Source organism: Pinus tabuliformis, chromosome J (genome assembly GCF_031772625.1).
Source record: "Pinus tabuliformis cultivar Carrire ecotype Pingquan chromosome J, CPIR1, whole genome shotgun sequence".
NCBI lineage: Eukaryota > Viridiplantae > Streptophyta > Pinopsida > Pinales > Pinaceae > Pinus > Pinus tabuliformis.
Genome location: NC_142295.1, coordinates 1,366,352,362 through 1,366,374,358, shown reverse-complemented (window position 1 = coordinate 1,366,374,358; position 21,997 = coordinate 1,366,352,362).

Genomic DNA, 21,997 nt, shown 5'->3' with positions numbered 1-21,997 from the left:
CTTATCATACAACATCAACATCCCAACCCCTAACAGAAGCTCTCTCTTACCAATACTAGAAAAACTCATATACGTTTGGCTATCAATATACTGACAAACAAGCGTTATCTAAAACTTTAGAGTAAATACATGAAAACACATAGCTCATCGTAGCCATTCATCATAATACCGAGATAAATACATGCACAACAAGATAACTCCTACAACGACACTTCAGTTAGTAATCCCAATAACACCTTTGTCAATTGTTTCTAACGTTTGAAACGTACTAATCAATTATGCCTTTGTCACATAAAATGAACAATTATCCCTTTGCACATAAAATGCACATCACCACCAACTACTTGAACTAACACAAACAACCACACATATAATCACAATTCCTCCGAAATATGCTCACTCACCTAGTAGCATGACAATGAAAACTCTCTCAACACCCATAACAAACATATTATGACATACATACCTTAGAAAAAGTACATAATGGCAATATAATCTATCACTCTCACATTCATATATAGACTCAACGTACATACTGTCTTACTCAGCCACTCACAACGTAACATATATACTAATCTCAAGGAGAACAATAACATGCATTCTCCTAGCAGGCTTCAACATTATTATGACATATAATAATCCTAATCTAATAATATATGATGGTAACATTCAATATCATTACAACAAATTTCCCATAAAACAATATAAAACATAGTACTTGCTGGGATGGGGTCCCCTAGGTCAGTTTTGGGGTTAAGATAACCAAAGTTTTGGTACATTTTCTGTAAATAATGTAAAGTCTCCGAGATTAGTGGATGTAGAACCTGTAGATGGCTAGGATTCAAAGGGGTTGAGCCCCTTGTTCTATATAAAGTTTGAGTCAGTTTTGAGATCCACCCATGGTCCACAGACCATGGCATTGTATGAAAAGGGTTATAAATTGGTGTGTCTTAGGGAGTATAAGACCTATATATGTGTGTTGATAATGAAGAGTAGAGTGGGTGAAAATTCATAGCGCGGAGAAGTGGGTAAGATAGAAGAAAGGTTGTGCAGCTGAGTGTGTAGAGGCCTAGGTAGAGTTTGTAGCTGAGTGCGAGGACCCCTACAGCTGTGTGTGGAGGGTAGTCTTGAGTCTGTAACCTTCAATTGGAGATCAATAAAGACCGTTTCTGAAGAATTCTTGCATATTTATGTTCTTTCTGTTAGTTCCATATACTATCAGTGAATGATGTGTTTTATGCAATATTGATTGAATGTTGCCCCATTCTCTTGAATAAGTATTAATGATGTATGCAATGCATGTTTAAGTATTCTCACAAAGACTCTGATGAATTCTCTGATGTTTACTAATAACCTAACTATATCTATGCGAACATTAATTTAGGGTTGTTCTCTGATGCATGTAAGTGCATAAATTGACTATTAAAGGCTTGCAAAGAATAATCATAGACCTTTGCAAAGGTCTGAAGACTGTTTTAACAGATTTGTAGTAACATGCCCTAAAGTTTATCAAGCTGTGCGAAGGCATATCTAAAGAGCTAAAAGACATCACACTAGTCTCTAGATGCAGAAACTTGGTTATTGCATCCCCCCATACTGCTTTGGGTGAGACTGCAGCCTGCGATACACGGGTTGTTGCCAAAAGGGCTAGTAGTGTAGGGTTTTGTTGGTTGGTGCATCTAAGTTTGAACCTAGGTCAGGACCCCCTAAACCAACAAATGGTTTTTTTGCTAGGACCAGGATCTGCTTGAAGGATATGTGTGATGTCGCATCATTGGAATTCGACCAAGAAAGAAATTAAAAATTGGTTGGATCAAAATATTCACAAGTTTGCAGTGCAAGAAAACAGGAATTCGTGCCTGCCAAAGGAACAATGGTTGAATAGGTATCTATATACAGAGATACATGAGATCTACTTCCACACCTTCCCCATTGAACTATATGAATGGTTCGCTAAATTGATAGATAGCCAAGGAAGGTGGAAGCTCGATAGTCCTATAGTGTGGACTCCAAAGTTAGTGTGAGGACTAGAAGCTTTTGAAAAAAAGATTGTGCAAGCTATTGATCATTGCCCTGATAAAATTATAGGACAATTTGTTACATAATTTGCAGATGATCCCTAGGTCAGCTATACCGAAGCAGAGAGAATATTTTTGAAAGGACCATGAGGTAAGTATTTAAGATCTTTAAATGCCTAGATTAAAATGTTGTTATGTGTAAAACATGTGATGCCATTTCCTTGATATTTAGAGTTATGTGAGGTGGAAAACTTTTTAGAAACTACAAAGGATCAAGACAAGAGTATATTCCATTAATTGGACCTCCTTTAAGTGATGAAGAAGGGGAGAAACAGAATCTACCACGAAGTGTTGTTAAACTAATCACTCGGGGTATTCCTCGAGTAAATCATCTGTCCACTCCACCTCCACCTACACCTCCACCACATACACCTTCGCCCACACCTCCACCTCTACCAGCAACATCCAACATGGCAAACACAATGGAGCTACCAATTTTCAAAGGCATAGGAAGTGAAGATACAGAGTAGTTTTGGTTTGTTGTGAATGTTGTGTGGACAATGCAACATATTACTGATGACAATATAAATAAGGCACAATTGGTTACCACTTTGCAGGATCGCATGCTAACTTGGTATATTAAATATTGTTTTGATAATCCTCTTGCATCGCTAGCGTAAACTAAGGTGGATTTAAATAAGGAGTTTAGTAAGCCTAAGTCTAACTCATAGTCATTGATCAGAGTCAAAGAAATCATGATGAGGTTTGATGAGATGCCTTGGTAATTAGATCAAAGGTTGAAATGTTAGATTTGAGAAGCTAACATGCAGTTCATAAATAGTCAGCATCGCGAATCATTTATAGCTTCGCTTCTGCCCCAACTTAGAATTTCTCTATCACAATAGAAGATAGGAATGCAGGAAGAAGCCATGAAAATCATGATGAGGTTGCATGCATCTCCTATTGAGGATGCGACCTTCGGAGTACAATAGATCCACTCTAAGTTACAGAACCTACACCTAGAACTAGAGAGTTTGAACAAAGGCAAGGAGACTAAACCAAAAGTGCACACAGAAGACTAGTGTTTGAAGTACAAGGGCCAAGGGCACAATAAATATCACTTCCCAGTGTACGTGAATTATATTACAAAAGGGGGACCAATTCCCTTGAAGCTAGAAGCCATAGAAGGGATGAGTGTGGGGACTATGCTATGGTCTACTATTTGTCAGGTTGTTCGACAACATGCAACGAATAATTTCCATTTACTTTAAAATTTTGTCTAGACACCTCAGCAGTTGTTCTGTAACTTCTACAAATATGTGGGCCACGATGAGCGCCACTGTCAAAGCTAAGAGCTAATTATAGAAAGAACGCCCACATATCGGATGCAAGCAAAAACTCGACCTCTAGATTAGGGCTCCAGAGGAGCGCAAGGAGGTTATCAAGGATGAGGATGGGGCCGAGGAGGAGGACCTCGTAGAGGCTATGGTCAGAGCATCTGCTACAACTGTAGAATTCTAGGGCACTATGTACGAGAATGCCAGAATCAAACATGCCTAGCATGTCATACTGTAGCTAGTTTGACGATACTATAGAAGAGTGTCAAGTGCTAATAGCTAAAATGCAAGAGAAGAAATCACAACCTCAACAGCCTATGTAGAACTTATAGATGATGAGAGCTGAGCCCCACGAGGAGGATCAAAACATGAATATAGTGCTAAGAAGTGGAATAATGACTAGCAACAATAAGGGTAAGCAACATCAAGAGGACGAATGGATGTGCAAGGCCCCAAATAAGAAAGTTTGTTTTGATCTAGAGAATGCTAAGGAAACTTTTATGGAAGCCAAGAAGAGCTTCGCTGAGGCATCCACCTTAGGAAGTAAGTACAAGATGAAAGAAACCATCGTGCCTACAGAGGTTGATCCCTCTGTCCTCACTACGTTTCTAGAAACCCACATAAAACTATCGCACAATAGAAAAGTTGTGGAAGGCCTACAGGAATTAATAAAGAAATGCACCAACAAAGAGAAAGCCCCAAATGGCCACTACGCAGTCAGAAAAATTGGCAAACATAAGGCACAAATAGGGCGTGAGATGAGGCTAACCGTGCAGATAGGATGTTATGAGATGGACCAGGTCATCTTGGATCTAGGGTCTGATGAGAACGTTTTTCCAAGAAAAACATGCGAAAGGATAGGGAGACCAGCGGTGCAGTGGTCTCCAATTCATATCAGAATGGCAAACCAACAAAAAATCACCCCCATCAGATGATTATATGGAGTAACAGTTAACATAGAAGGTGCGAGCATGATGGCCGACTTTGAGGTTATAGAGATTGTCGATGGCAGTAACCCATACACCGCGCTCTTGGGAATTCACTAGGCCATTGACATGAAAGGTGTCATCAATTTGAAGAAAAGGACAATATCATTTGAAAGGAAATCACTTTTGGTTGTAGTACCATTGGATCCTGCAAAAGGGGTACGCTATACTGAACCAATCTGCGATTATGAAGAAAGTGAGGATGAACTAGATCAAATATATGAAATAACAATGCGAGATCAAGACTGGATCAATCTGACAGTGGTTGGATGGATTTCATGGGATCGGGAGAGTTCCTGCACCTCATATTCAAACGAAGAGTTTGAGAATTCACAGAATCGCTTGCATGAAGTATCCACACTGCAATAAAATATGATGACGAAGTCACTACGCTGTGTTTCCTTGGAGGTAAGGAAACTACCCTATTACAATGGTTTAACTGATGTAGATCTCTTTTTGGATGAATTGGAGCACATAGTCCCTAAGGATCACCACTTCCAAGCTTTAGAATTGGCACTACATGCTACGTCCACACGATGGTGGGGTACACATAAGGAGAGTTTTGCTAGATGCAGAGATTACACAAGAATGACAAGGTTACAGTTTGAGCATCCTAACACTAGATTGATTGATAAATATAATTGAAGGGATGATCTACGCGATCACCTAGAGAAATGGACTAAAGCATGGGGAACAAAACCACAGCCAGAGTGGGTACAAATTTTTTTCCATACTTTGGATATAATTCCCATGAACTGGTATCTAGAAATCGAGCTCTGCCATGGTACTGCAGACTAGGATATATTGACAGAAGGATTTTTTATTGACCTTCAGCTTTGAAGACCACTTCACAAGTATCGATGAAGCATTACAAGAAATTAAGGCAGTTATCTTCAAAACGCCACAAGAATGTATGGAATGGGTCCAACTAGATTATACCACCTAGCCACGCCATGCGTTGGAATGCTATAATGTGACCACTGAAGAGGAGGATGAATATCTGAGAAACATTAACATTCTAGAGGTAGAAGGGCACTGCGAAGTTGAAGGCCCACAAATAGACAACCAGGACATCACCACACCGTTGAAGACCAAGCGAGTAAACATTGGTAGTGAAGCGGAACCGAAGTTCGCAAAGATTGGAGAGTATTGGGACAATGCTACTGTGGAAAAAGTTGTTGAGTTACTCCGCAAATACTAAGATCTCTTCCGTACTAATTTTTCAAATTTGAAGGGAAAAATTGGCTATTTGGGCATTATGAAGATCACTCTGAAGCCGGACGTGAAGCCTATTAAGCAAGGACTGTATCACCTTAATCCTAAATACAAGGAAAAGGTTCACCAAGAGCTAGATAAAATGCTAGAGGTAGGTATCATAGAACTAGTTGAGGAATATAATTAGATGAGCCCGATGGAAATTCAAGAAAAGAAGCAAAAGAGTGATATAAGGATTTGCATATATCTACGGAAGCTTAACAATGTGTGTGTTCACAACCCATTCCCAACATCATTTACAGACAAAGTATTAGATAATGTTGGAGGGCAGGAGGTGTATTCCTTCACTGACAGGTTTTTTGGGTATTATCAGATTAAGATGCTGCCTGAGGATAGGAGAAAAATGACCTTTGCGACAAAATGGGGTTGTTTTTAGTTTATTGTGATGCCGTTTGGAATTAAGAATGTGCCTGCGATATTTTCCCGCATAGTCATAGCAGCGTTCAAGGAGTTCATTCATAATTTCTTGGAAGTATACTTTGATGACTGGACAGTGTTCAGATTAGTAATGTGCCATGTAGCAAGTCTGTGCCTCATGTTGGATACATGTCCCAGATACCAGATTATGCTAAACATGAAGAAATGAATATTTTGTGTTCCCTCTAGGATCTTGTTGGGTCACGTGGTGTGTAAGCAAGGATTGATGGTGGACCCTTCAAAGATTATGGTAATAGTGAATTTGGAGGCCGCAAGGAATGTTAATGAGATGCATGTGACGCTGGCACATACGAGATATTATAGAAAATTTATCAAAGCCTATGCTCAAATTACTGTGCTCTTGGAGAAACTGTTGAAGAAGGATGCAACATTCTGTTGGGATGAAGAATGTTAGTGCAACTTAGATTTACTGAAACAAAAGATTTTCACCAAGCTGATCTTGTTATTCCTTGATTGGAAAAAGGTGTTTCACGTACATGTCGGTGCTTTTGCATTGCATTGGGTGCAGTGCTAACATAGGTCGGTGAAGGAGAAATGGACCATCCTATAGCTTTCCTGAGTAGGAAGTTATCGAAGGCCAGCCAAAATTATTCAACGACTGAGTGCGAAGGATTGACCATGGTGTATGCACTGCAGAAATTTAGGAATTATGTGTTAGGAGGGAATTTCAAAATGTACACAGATCATTCTACCTTGAAGTACTTGGACAATAAGCCTATGCTCGTGGGGAAGATCTGTAGATCATTGCTACTATTTTAGGAGTATGAATTTCAATTCATTATGAAACTAGGAAGGTTAAATCTAGGACCTGATCATCTATCGTAGATCGAAATAGGAGAAGAGTGTAATAATTTGGAGGAATGGTTTCCCGATGCGCAACTCTTTGTGGTGCATGTAGTGGATGATCATTTTGCTGATATTATTCACTTCTCGACTATGGCGACAACACTAGAAGGATATACAAGTTACCAAAAGAAGGAATTAGTAGTGCGCGAAACATATTTTTCAATTATTGTGGGACATTTGTATAAGATGGGTTCTATTGAAATATTCTAAAGATATGTCTCGGATTTTGTGTAGGCTAGCATTCTTATTGAAGCTCATGGAGGGGTCGCGGGACATCATTATCCAGGTAAGGCAACTATGTAGAAGATTTTGCGCGCAGGTCTATGGTGGCCAACACTACATGAGGATTCCAAGGAGTATTGTAAGGCATGCGATGGATGTCAAAGAACTGGTAGACCATCGTGAAGGGATGAATTTCCATTACATCCTCAAGTATCTTTGCATCCATTTGAGAAGTGGGCGATTGCTTTTATTGGGTTAATTTAGCCCCTAGGAAAGAAAATAGGTGCATGTTATATTATCACCACGATAGATTATCTAACCAGATAGGCAGAAGCACAACCGGTTAGGGATTGTATAGGGGATACAACAACAAAGTTTTTATTCGAGTATGTCTTAACTAGATTTGGTTGCCCAAAAGTGTTGATAAGTGACAAAGGTATGCACTTTCAAAATGAAACGATCAGCGCATTGACTGAAGAATTCAAGTCTACAACCAGAAGAGTACACCATATCACCCTAAGGCCAATGGAACTGTTGAAGCTTTTAATAAGATTTTGGAGAACACGATGACGAAGATCTGTAATGTGTAGCGGAATGATGGGGATGTGCACATACCTACGGTACTATGGGCTTATAGGACTACATGTAAGAAGATGACAAGTCAAATACCATTCAGATTAGTATATGGGGTCAAAGTTGTCATCTTGATCGAGTATATTATGCCTATTTTATGCATAACACCTCTCACAGGTATGGCAGATCGCAAGGCTTTGGAGGAATGGCTCGTGCAACTGATGGAGCTCAAAGATGATCAATTTTTGGTAGGATTTCATCAAAAAGTACAGCAGGAACATGAAAGAGCATGGCATAATTGCCATATCAAGATTCACACTTTCAACATAAATGATATTTTCTTGTTATATGATAGGAAATTCACTAAATTTCAGGGTAAATTCCAGATGCATTGGTTAGGGTCATATACTATTAAAGAAATTACAGATGGAGGCGCAATTCAACTTGAAAAGTTGAATGGGGAACCCTTCTTGGGAAGAGTGAATGGGAGCAGATTGAAGTTGTACATAGGGGATCCTCCAAAATGACTATATGACAGCAGGATAGTCTTAGTGCTCCAGGCAGTGCAAGGGAGTGTGGTACTATAAACTACACTGCCCAATTTGGAGGACAATGTAGCAAGCAAGCTATATGGAGAATGATGGAGACACAACCGAGGAAGTTACAATATAAGGGAATGTACCACACAACATGATAGGAAAGTGACCATTGCAGTTACTGTTCATGACTTGACAGCTAGAAGATGGTTAAATTGAGCGGGGTGGCAGCATTTAAGGCAAAAATATTTGAAAATCTACTGCCAAAATAGCATTTATTATCATAAATTGGGGTGAACACTCATATTTGAATTCAAAACCCCGTATAAATTACATGTGCTGGTCCAACAAAGAACACTTTGGACTCTTAGAGTTGTTAGTGAAATTTTCTATCTATTGCTTATGAACTAATCGACTTGGGAATATTTAGTCTAGTCCTACGTTTTCTAAGTTGTCTGAGATAAACTGGAACTTTATTCTTAACAAAATGATTCAACCAAGTCCCCCTGAAACTGTGAGTACTGGTGATATTGCCTCTGAGACAGCTGCCCCGAAAGTTGTGAGTATTGAAGCTCCTGCTCCTATACATATGGCGCTGAGGTCGCCTAGGCCAAAGCCTACCCATACTAGAGAAACCCAACGATCCAAACCAAAGAAGGAGAAGCAGAAAAAGTTGGTTCCCGTCCATGCTTCCCCATGAAGGAATACTAAAACCCAGGAAAAATAGAAGAAAGATAAATAATCGGAGAAGGTACTGGACTGAGAGGCGGAAGAAGCCCAGGAACAAAGGATATAGATTCTGAAGGAGCAGAGTCCATAAAAGTCTCCCTCAGTATATCCCTCTATGAATGGGAAAAGCAAAGGTCACAAAGGAGCTAGGTTCTAAGAAGTTCACCGTATCCATGCCCCTACTACATGAGCAAGTCCCATTTGAAGGTCCATGGCTCGCACAGAACTCGCTATTGAAAATGGAGGATTGGGACCTCGCTGACCACGCTAGGTTTCCACACTTGGTGATGAATAACTATATGAGAAGGGTATATTATGCAGAATCAAGTGTGACAACAATGGAAATGGAAGAATGGGTCCGTAGTCTCAAGCACTCAGGGTTACTCAATCTTCTATGGGTGCCCCATTATCACCGCACCCCCATTAACACAATTTGTGTGTGCCAGCTTCCCGCATTGGTTCATGATGGTTGTCTATGGCTAGGAGAGACCATATCCATTATAGACATGCTCATTCACAGAATCACGCACCTGCCTTATAAAGGCGCGAACCCAGTCAAGGAGTTTGGTAGGAAGACTGGGGAGAAATACCTCACAGAAAGAATGAAGAGAGATTACAGCCTCATGAAAAATTCACGAGGGTATTCAATCATGTATATAACAGACACAGCAGTTGAATTGGCTACCCAGATCTTAGCAGGGAAAGCGATGTGAAAATGTCATGCAGATGAAGTTCTGGCACTAGTGGCTTCCCTGGCTACATAGTGTGTGAAAGGCATACAATTTAATTGGGCCAGAAACCTCTGTCAGGAATTCCTAATGAACTTCTAAGAGGCCCAAGATGAAACCAAGCTATTCCACTATGCTTGGTTGTTGCTGTTGATTGTGCTTGTTGCGTGGGAATCACTGAAGGATAGCAAATTTCCTTTGCTTGAGGAAGGATTGTTAGAGATAATGCAATTTGCTTCCTTATGGGCTACAAAGGATCCTGCATGGATTAGAAAGATGGAGATATTATGGGTGCTCACATAAATGTCTCTCTGCATGGCGATCAATCAGCATCCGAGGTTGTCCCCAACCTTGTTCATGCAATTGTCAGCCTACATGGCATTTAAGGCTAACTTGCATAGGGTATATATCCAGGCATGGAAGGATCTGGAGTAGAAATGGAATGACTTGCCCTATTTGGTGATAGAAACAAATGTGTGGGAGGTTCTTGCAAAATAGGTTGCAGAATGGCATGCCCCATCAGAATTAGATGTTGGAACAATCATGGGCATGGGCAGTTCTACTGCGCAGAGAAGAAAGGAGGCATCCAAGCAAGCTATGCGCACACTCGCTCAATAGAAAAAGAAGGAAGTCACAGAAAAGGCTAAGGTGGAACAAGAACACAATGCCAAGGAGCAAGTGGAACAAGAGCAGCACGAGTCACAAAAGGGTGACAAGTGACCTTCTCTGGAGACAGAGGAGGAAGAACTCTTAGGACAAGGAGGTGGAAGGGATGAGGGGTAGAGAACCCCATTTATTCTGAAGAGACACGATGAGGAGCAATAGGGTGGTACAAGGAAGAAGCAGAAATCAGATAAGTCACAGGATGATCACATGGTACTAACACAGGCGATCTCGATGAGATTGGGGATAAAATTTAGGACACCACCACGAAAGTGTTGTAGCAGTTTTCAGAGTAGTGCATGTAGAGGTTTGGCAACGTCCAAAAGGATCTACATGAGATGCAAATCCAAGCAAGGAGAATACAAGTGGGCACCGGGAAAGTGAGCATAGAGCAAGCAAGATTGACACTCGGGACAAGGCAAGCAGAAGAGCTGGTAAGGACCCTAGATCTCAAAACCATATCATTACCTCAGCGGTCCATTCACGTAGAGTTTACTGATGATCACATTATTCTAAGTACCATCAAGAACATGGGATTGAATATAGCGGTTCTCTCTAGCAAGACCCTCCACTCGTTGCAGATGGGGGTGGCAGATGAATTGAGAACCAAGAAGCAGCGTGCCTTCAACCACATTAGTGAGTACAAAGTGAAGAATGAGCATATGTTCATTGAAAAGACACATTCTTTGAAGGAAAAGGAGTCACTTCAGATGTGTAGTTCCATTCTGGAGGCAGCAATAGCAGAGGCATGCAAGACAATGCCTAATCTTCACATCCTGGAGGATGCACAACTAGAAGAAAAGATCAAAAAACTAGTCACTGGTGTGTGTGAGGCTAAGGCAGAGGTTGGACGGGTTGAATTTTAGCTTGACATCAAGATTACAGAGCTGCAATTAAAGTTGTAGCCCACGACTCCACCTGAGGTCCAAGAGTAGTGTGGAGCTGTGAAAAAGGAAGGCATGGCTACATTGGATGCCACAATCACTGACTGTGCCACATTGTTTGAGCAAGCGATGGAGCTCATGATGAATCTGTAGGATGATCTGAACCTGTAGACACTGAACGCAGAAGTAAGGGAGCAGTAATGATAATACGATGAAGTCAGGGCAACTACGCGTTGCATAGCACCATCGTAGCACCTTGCTAAATTGTATGAAGGAAAGCAACTCCTAGCACAAGTGGAGGAAGCGTAGAAGAACGAGGCCTTGCTAAAGGCCAAGTTGCAACCTTGGTTAGAGGAGGCTTATCAAGTCACGATGACCATTCAAGATAAGCTTAAAGGGTTGCAGTAGACATAACAGACGATGAGGCTTGTCGTAGAAGGAACATCGATGGAGAAATTGGTCGAGGAAGTCAAGCAAGAAGCAACACAGAGTACTACCAATGTTGCAGTGATCCATGTGGAGCTGGGAGATCTTCACAGTAAGATCACAACACCAAAAGAGTGACTCGAGGGAGAGTCAAGATATTTTTGTTGGGGGCCTATTGGGATGGGGTTCACTGGGTCAGTTTTGGGGTTAAGATAAACCAAGTTTTGGTACATTTTGTGTAAGTAATCTAAAGTCTCCATGATTTTTGGATGCAGAGCGCGTAGATGGCTAGGAGTCAAAGGTGTTTAGCCCCTTGTTTTATGTAAAGTTTGAGTGAGTTTTGAGATCCACCCATGGTCCGTGGACCATGGCATTGTATCAAAAGGGCTATAAATAGGTGTGTCTTAGGGATTCTAAGGCATATATATGTGTGTTGATAATGAAGAGTAGACTAGGTGAAAAGTGATAGCGAAGATAAGTGGGCAAGATAGAAGAAAGGCTCTGCAGCTGAGTGCACAGAGGCCTAGGCAGAGCCTGCAACTGTGTATGTGGGGTAGTCTTGAGTTTGTAACCTTTAATTGACTATCAATAAAGACAACTTTTGAAGAATTCTTGCATATTTCTGTTCTTTCTATTAATGCCATATCTTGTCAATGAATGATGTGTTTTACGAAATATTGATTGAATGTTTCACGATTCTCTTGAATAAGTATTAATGACGTATGCAATGCATGTTTAAGTATTTCCGTGAATACACTGATGCATTCTATGATGTTTACTAATAACCTAAGTATATATGCATGAACACTAATTTAGTGTTGTTCTCTAATGCGCGTATGTGCATAAATTAAATGTTAAAGGTTTTTAAATGTTGATCATAGACCTTCGCGAAGGTCTGAAGACTGTTTTAACAAAGTTGTAGTAAATTTCCCTAAGAGTTTATCGATCTATGTGAAGGAAATCTGAAGAGCTAAAATACATCACACTAGTCTCTAGATGCAGAAAATTGATGCTTGCATCCCCCCATAATCCTTCGGATGAGACTGCAGCTTGCGCTACACGGGTTGTTGCCAAAAGGGTGAGTAGTGTAGGGTTTTGTTGGTTGGCACAACTAACACTAAACCTAGGTCACGACCCCCTAAGCCAATAATTCTCATCTCCTCTATAACCTGCTAGAATCGTTAGATCTAGAACACTCTAAACAAGGCTCTAATAGATTACACATTTAGGTCACATTCATTTCATCATTGTTTTTGACCACATATAAATGGCCTCTGAATTACATAATATTTCAACAAAATAAGAGCACCACAACTACAAGACAATTCTCCACTAATCTCTTTATAAGCTTATGAACACATCATACTCATAGAAACCACTAGATCACACTCATTTGGTCTATTCTTCACACTTTGTCTATGCTTAAATACATAATTACAACTAAACTATTTGGCATTTGATCCTTCAATTGCATCTAGACACTTAGATATAGGAGCTCACTTTGATCCATCACTGCATTCTATCCTTTACTCTAAGATATGCACTGTTTATATGCATAGCGCTTCAGTCTACTTCACTCCATACACACTCGTATAAATCTCCAGTTTGTTCCTCATTTAATCACACATTACAATTTATATATCAATATTTCCTTAAACAAATCATTACAGGGGATATTTAAATAAATGAAGAGGAGAACAACCACTAATCCATAGCCAAAATATGTTCACACCATTGAATCATGATATCAACCTATATCAACTATTCGTTTCAATGCATAGTCACCAAAAAAATGAGACCAAATCAATTTACTTTAATTGATACAATCTCAACAATTCTCTTCCATTCACATAGGTGTATATTTACTTTTACTTTCATGTTAGGAGATCCACAAACATATCTATGTTTCAATTGTGATTTGAAAATTAAGATCAATCCACCTATAAATCAACAGTCACCTTCTACCACTGTTTCACATTGGCGAGCACCAAATCAAACCTTCACATCAGATTTCCCACACATGTTCACTTTAAACTACCAATATAGTCATATTATGATAGAATCGGTGTAGGAAAGGGCTGAATCATAGGCTTATATTTCACCATAGGAAAGTTACACTAGTGAAGATTGACTATCAAGCATTCATAGTACTTCAATTTAGCATAACTACATGTAAATTGACCTCTAAGAGAAGTGCATCCAATAATCTATTATACACACAAGATGTGATACTACATAATCACAGAATGTAAGCCACTTGATGGTTGCATTACATCCAATGGACTCTCACACTAGAGCATAACGATCTCATAGCCATGAGATCAGGGATATGAAACATCAAAATAACTTGACTTCAACCAAGGCTACCTATGCTAGAACAAATAAAAAAAAATAACTATAAGTCAGATCACGCCATTGATCTAAACTCAAAGTGATAAAATAACTATTAATAACTAAGATTGATTTCCACAATTTCTATCTCACCAAAACAATTGATATGCTCTATATAGTGTTTTTTAGGTTGACCAAATCAAATTAATCCGGGAATACCATGGGAAAATTCTCTAGTTTAGGCCAAAGTTAATATTTCTTTTGCAAACTTGGACGTGCAGATATGGTTTTCAACACCTATAGGCTTATGAATCTAGGTTATGAACTACTAATTTAGGCTTAATTTATGGGTTAATGACTATTAATATGAGTTTTCTCATTCAAGTCTACAGGGCGGGTTAACTACAAAAAATATCTGCTAGGGATGCGTCTTTTGAATGCAAAATCTAGTTCCATCCCTTAAGGATGTGAGTTGTTAATGTGAAATGAGGTTCGATAAGCTAATTTGAGGAAACTTTTAATGCTTCTACCCAGAAATAAAATTACTACCTCGGGATAATTGCAAGCGTCATGTCAAAGACCCATAAATCTCTAAACACATCAACACTTCATTAGAACATCATGCAAGCTCATGAGTAGCTGGTTGACATCAATGCCAACACCACATTTCCAACATTTATATGCTATTATGATAGGTCAAACAAACTATATAGTGAAAGTTCTTGTTGTTTCCTACCATTAATATCAATGTACGAATATATGTGATCATGGATGTAACATAATATAATAAAGTAGTTCCATAGATCATATCTTTGAAAGTATATAAAACCAAAGTTTAAAATTTCTATCACAAGTCCAAGGAGATCTCTATTATGAACATTGCACCTTAAAAGTCATAAGAAACCAATAATAAGAATCCACTTCAAGGGGGAAATATACTTCTATAATGAGTGCAATCTGCAAGACATAAATTAATGGTACTAAGACTAAGTCTTATTAGTGTATATATAAAATACAAGAGGTACAAGCATAATAAAAGGAGACCATGTGGGGTTCTAACCTACATCACAATATAACAATAGAAATTAATCACTCAATATCTAGGGCTTAATAAGTGATTTTATGGTTAACATGGGGATTATATAGGGATTAACATGTCTTTCTACTTCAAACAAGTGTTGTCCTCAAAACTTGACTAAGTTCTAATGATTCTAAAATAATAAACCATCATCCCATGTCATATCTTCCACTAGTAGCTTCTTATATTTGATGATGCAATCAAAACCTACTTGGTTACTTGGTTTTTTAATCCTTGTTTCAAGGGTTGTCTCTACTTCTTGTATTATTTTCCCTTCTTCAATTATCTTCGGTATACTTCCTAACCACAAATGAATAGCATGCTCATGATCTCAATTAGGTGGATCTCCCTTAGGAATTAATCCAAATACATTGGGATGAGTGTTGATAACTTTATGGAGATCCCTTGACATAGATGATATTGACATATGAACATTTAGTGAACATAGTTATACGCTTAAACCTCGATGCCTCTTTTTGAGTAAATTTTTCATTCAATTAGGGTCTATCACTTTAGATGGTTTCCTGTGGATACTTCCAATATCAATATCATTTCCTTCTAAGGTAATTTTAAGAAGAGATATTGAAAATTAAAGGTCATTATTCCGAATGATTATAACCATTGGACTGGTAATACAACATCAACACCACCCATTTATATTGAAATCATGGAACCATGTTGTTTGAACCCTTCTCAACTACTACTATGAGAGAGATCATATTCTCCCAAATGCATATCTATATCTATATCTATATCTATATATAATTTAATTTAATAGATAAATAATTTTAATATGGATGAGAGGTTGTGAAAGCCATATTATTTACTATTTTTGAAATATTAATGGTTAATGAAGAATAACCTACTTTCTTCCTTACTGTATGTGCCTTAGTAATTTTTTTATATTCTTCCAAAAATTGTTGCAACCTAACTTCGTGAGAATATACAACCTATATAACCTTCAATGAATGAATTCATGACAAAATGTAACCCTTTTAGTGAGCATATGTCTTCTCCAACATTAGTATTCTAATGGAGTTCTTAGTTTAGTTAGGTAGTAGCAATGGTATTTCCCCCTTCAATAATACACATGCATCCTTCTTTATACAACCTTAAGGATTAATGGTCAATGAGAAATAATTAATCTACTTCTTTATTATATATTCACGAGTGTATCCTTGTAAGAAGATTTTGCAACCTAACTTTGTGACAATATATAACCTATATAACCTTCTCTACATGACTTAATGAAAAGATGTAACCTTCATATGAGCATATGTCTTTTCCAACCTTATCATGTCAAGGGTGTTCTTACATGGTAAGAGCTATATTCCCCCTCTCAATAATACAAATGTCACCTCATTCATGAAAACTTTAATTGTATGTAGGGTAAGTAAGAATGACTATCTCTAGTTTATAAACACATCTAAGAGTGCAATTAAATAACGTAACCAATATCAATTATAATCACAAGTTTCTCACATAACATCTAATTAAAGTGAGACATCAATCCTCTAATCATAACATAGGACAATATAGCTACCTATAAAGTCCATGCACTTATAGGTATTACCCTTGACAATAAGTAAATCATCAATATCATTAAATCAATTTAATCACATGTTACATAATCATGTTATTGTTGAAATAATGACAACAATTAATGAAAATGATGTAATTATGGGTAAATCTTTTTTACAATTTAGTCAGTTTTTGTAATGAAAAGAAGTTATGTAACAAAGTAGCCCATATTAATTGGTGAGTTCTCGAGAGGCTTATAACATGGAGAGTCATCGTTGATCAATAAAATATCCAATCCTTTGCCCGTGGAGGCTTCCTTGACACATTGTTAGTGTTTTACCACGTAAATTTCTTGTTTTAATGTGTTTGATTCAAATTATTAGTATTATGCATTTATTTCTTATTTGTTTGAACGATTAATGACTCTTCAAAGACCAACAACTGGTATCAAATGGAGTCAGGTCATTGAGGTTGTTGATAAAGTTTGTCATCGTGGTCTTGAAGAGAACATCGGTCCTGCCCACCATTGAGAAGCAAAATTTAAATTTTGTTTCGTGAGGCCGATTGTCTCAGCCATAAATAAGAGAAACACGCTTGTACAAGAGTCGCCAAAGAGAAAGGGGATCTACTGCCAGAGAGAAATAAGTTTGAGGCCATATGAGCCTTGTCGCCATTCTGCTACTGCCGCTAGAGAGAAAGGACGCTAAAGAAGAGAGAACTCGTCCCAAATTATTTTTTAACCTACAAAAGGAGTTGTGAGTAGAAGTAGTATCTACGTCTTGTTATTTAGTTAACAGGTCGCCTTCAATTTCCAATAATTGTAAAATTACTAAAGAAGTTTGGTCAGGTCAGTCTTGTGATTATTCAGATTTACGGAATTTTGGTTGTGATACCTATGCTCTTATTCCTCATAATCATCGTTAAAATTTAGACCCAAAACAAAAATGTTATGTCTGTGTGGGGTATTACTATGCAGTGAAAGTATACAGGTTGTGGGATCCTTGTTCGCGAAATATAGTCATTAGTAGAGATGTAACATTTGATGAATCATGTCTTCTAAAATAAGATGTTGTGAATTTGAACAGGAACAGGTATCGTTGAATCAACAAATTTAGTTGGACATTAATGCCTTTCTAGAAAGTTGAAAGGAAGGAGAAACCTCTGAAGAGAAAGGTGAAGAAGATGCAAAGGAAACTGTAGAAGTTTCAGAACTAGTTCATCAACCAATCACTCTAAGAATGTCTACAAGTAAAAGAAAAACACCCAAAAGGTATGATTACTGAAGATGGGGAAACTTCTTCAGATGGGGAAACTTCATGATTACTGAAGTTTCGCATTGATTACTGAAGATGGGGAAACTTCTTTTTATCGAGAAGCAATGGATGATGCATATAGCGAAAAATGGAAAGAGGCTATGGATGAACAAATGGATTCATTAGCCAAGAACAAAAGTTAGGATCTTGTAGAACTTCCTGAAGGAATAAGTTTTATCAGATGTGAATGGATCTTCAATTTGAAGCGAAATGATGATGGAAGTATCGAGAGGTATAAGTCCAGACTCGTAGAAAAATGGTATTCTTAGGTTGAAGGTGTTGGTTTTCATGATATATTTTCACGAGTTCTAAAACTTGTTTCTATTCATACTATGTTAACACTAATTACATTTGTTGCTCTTGAGTTAGAATAGATAGATGTTAGAACAACTTTTCTTCATCGTGACTTGTATGAAGAGATTTATATGGAACAACCAAAAAGTTTGGTACAAGGTTGCAACCGAAGATTAATTTGCAAGCTTAGGAAATCATTGTAAGGCCTGAGGCAATCTCCCAGGCAATGGTTGAGGAGGTTTGACTCCTTCATGGTGAGCTAAAAATTTACTAAAAGGGAGTATTATCACTATGTATACTTTAATAGTTCCAATGGCATATTCATTATCTTGGTCTTATTTGTTGACGATATGCTTATTGCAAGCAAAAGCATGGAAGAGATCAATAGATTAAATGCTCAACTCTCTAGGACATTTGATATGTAGGATATTGGAGTGGAAAAACATATCTTGGGCATGGAAATACATAGAGACAGAAAAAATGGAAATCTATGGTTTTCACAGCGGAAATATGTGGAGAGAGTACTTGAAAAGTTCAGTATGAAAAATGTGAAACCTAATAATGTTCCATTAGCTTCCCATTTTAATATTTCTTCGTTTTCGAGTCCTATAACTGATGAAGAAAAGAAGTATATGTCTCATGTATCATATGCAAATGAGGTATGCAACTTAATGTATGCAATTGTATCTACAAGACGTGACATTCCACATGCAGTTGGAGTTGTAAGTAGGTTCATGGAAAATATAGGAGAAGAACAATGTCAAGCATTGAAATGGGTGCTTTGGTATTTGGGAGGCATGGGTGACCACTGGATCATCTATAATGGTAATGAAGGACCTGTCTGTGGATATGTGGATGTTGATTATGCAGATGATTTAGATAAAAGGAGATCTACTACAGGTTATGTCTTTACACTTGCAGGTGGAGCAATTAGCTAGATGTCAAAGCTTCAAGAAACAATGGCTTCGTACACTACAGAAGCATAATATAAAGCTGCTTCAGATGTGAGTAAAAAAACAATTTGGTTAAAAGGCCTACTTGATTAGATTGGAAGGATGCAGGAGAAAGTGAATGTGTTCTATGATAGTCTGAGTGCTATACATTTGGCTACAAATTCAACTTATCATAGCAAGACCAAGCAAATTTATGTCACGTACCATTTTGTGAGACGTGATCAATGGCGTCAAACTAGCTCTCAAGAAGGTCCATACACAAGAGAATCATGTAAACATATTCATGAATCCACTTATAGTAGAGAAGATGTGATGGTGTTTGGCTTATCTTGCCTTTCAGAAGAGATGATAGATGGGCATGGGCAAGGGATTAGGAAAATTGTTGTCAAGGTGGAGATTGTTGAAACAATGACAACAATAAATGAAAATGATGTAATTATGGGTTAATCTATTTTTACCATTCAACCAATTTTTGTAATGAAAAGAAGTTATGTGACAAAGTAGCCCATATTAATTGGTGACTGCGAGAGAGGCTTGTAACATGGAGAATAGTCTTTGATTAATAAAATTTTCAATCCCTGACCCTTTGGAATTTTTCTTTTTCCAATTTTATGCATTTCTTGCTCGAATGCTTAATAACTCTCCAAAAACTAACACTTTATACCAAATCATAAAATTATAACATTCATATTATTAAATAGATCCATAATTTATACATACTTATATTATCATAAAATAAATAATCATAATAAACCAAATATATTTTTAAACATAAAGTGAGAACACCATAAAAATAATAAGTCCAAATAAAGTAAATTTAAAAAAATTAGAATGTAACGAAAAATAAAGATTTAAAACTTTACCATGTAGCACATTTGAGCATCCCTTTACCATTTTACCATCACTAATACCCTCATTGAGATTGTTTTAGTTATTAAAAAAATATCGTAGGACCAAAGACTCATACAAACTAAATTTACATCACATGGGCTTTATTATTCTTTCAACAGAAAAATACAGAGGATAGGACATAAGCTAATTTATTATTCCTTTCAACAGAAAAATACAGAGGATATGAGAACAGATGTAATTCAAATAGCACAAAAAAGCCTTTAAATAATAAACAAAAGTTCTCATGGGTGTAAAATAAACTGGTGAGAGATTTTCTATTTTATTCACATCCACAAATGCATGTTTATAGTTTCAGCATTTTCCGTGTAATTTATACAGCCAGCATTAACCGTAGCTCAAAGAATTTATGGTTTGTGCTGCCCTCGATTTGCGGGTGTAACTTCAAGAACGTACTTTACAACAAAAAGTCCACCGACAATGATGAAACATGATTGAAAGTAGGTTGAATTCCTTGTGGAATACACCATAATGGGTTGGGTTGACGCAAATGCTATACGTGTCCATGGGAGGAGACAATTTGAAAGCCCAACATGGTCACTATTTAGTCGGCAACTTCTCCGTAGCACTGGACCGCTGCAAAGTCCTGCACGCTTGAGTCGTCCAGCGGATGCAAACAAAGGAATTCGTTGACTTCTTGTGTGTAATCTCCATCATTCTCCACCATTCTTTCTATCAGTCATTATAGTTGAAGAATTTCTCCATATCAGATTGAACTCAAATAATGTAACCAAGGTCTCATTGGTTGGATATGCCCATTTCGAGCAATTTCTCCCTAGCAAATCGATTTCAATCAAAGCATCGAAATTCCAATTGGTTGACGATCCAATTTTCAAGCACATCTGTTTGAAATAACCCATCATTGACCATTATAATGGGAGCACGGGAGGGAATGACAGGATGCCATTTTGACCTAAAATATCCTATACAGTGAATTGCAGTATGTTATATATAGAAGAGGTATATTTATCATTTCAAGCCATCAATGTCACGTTGAGCTACTTGGCAGGTACAACCTGCGGAGAATTATTAGAAGATGGAGGCCTCGCCAGAGTCTGAACCAGAAGAGAGAGAGCACCGCCTCTAATGTTAAATCTGCAATGCTCCATGGTAAGTTTTTCGAGCGGAGAAGAGGAGGTGCGCTCTCTCTTCATGTTTAGGCACTTCCGGCGATATGCATGATGGCAGTTCGATTACTCAACTTGTTCCTTAATTTCTGTACCTGGTAAGTTTCAATCACGTTACAGTTGTATATTGTGGCTTATCGCTTTTATGAATTGTTTGTTGACTAACCTACCAGCTTAGCTGGTCACTGGAGCATACATGCTGGAGGCCGAGGGAGGGAATTTGCATAATTGCTAGAACTGTGAGATCTCCCTATGCATTTCATTTCAGCAAACGAAATGACTGGTGAGTACAGGTTATCTGTGATCAAATTCTATTTTCACATATGTAAAACCCCTATTTTTAGTAAAACCCTATTGATCTGTAAAACATCACTTATTTTTTATTACAAATATGCTAGTCCAGTGGATATAATGGGTTAGGTCGTTAATGGTCCTCCGAACAAGCAGATGGGATGGAGGGTGTTTGGAATCTGGAGGAGATGTGACTGCAGATTTCACAGCTCAACTCGTGTCAATGTCTCATGCTGCCCATTGTCGTCTTTGAGGTTAATTAAGGAGTTTGTGCAAGTGTATAATCTCCCAGGCACAACCCATTTATCCTCCCTGAGTGTAATCTTGCAAACATAAATCCCTTCTCTTCCAATAAACGTTTTAATTGAGATGTGAATATGTAAGCAGTTAGGGAAATTTCTTTCAAGTTATGAAGAAGTCAAAAAGACTGGATTTAATTTGATGCCAGATTTGCATAATAGTTTGAACATTTTCAGTAACGGTTAGAATGTAACGAATACATGTCACCTTAGAAAAACA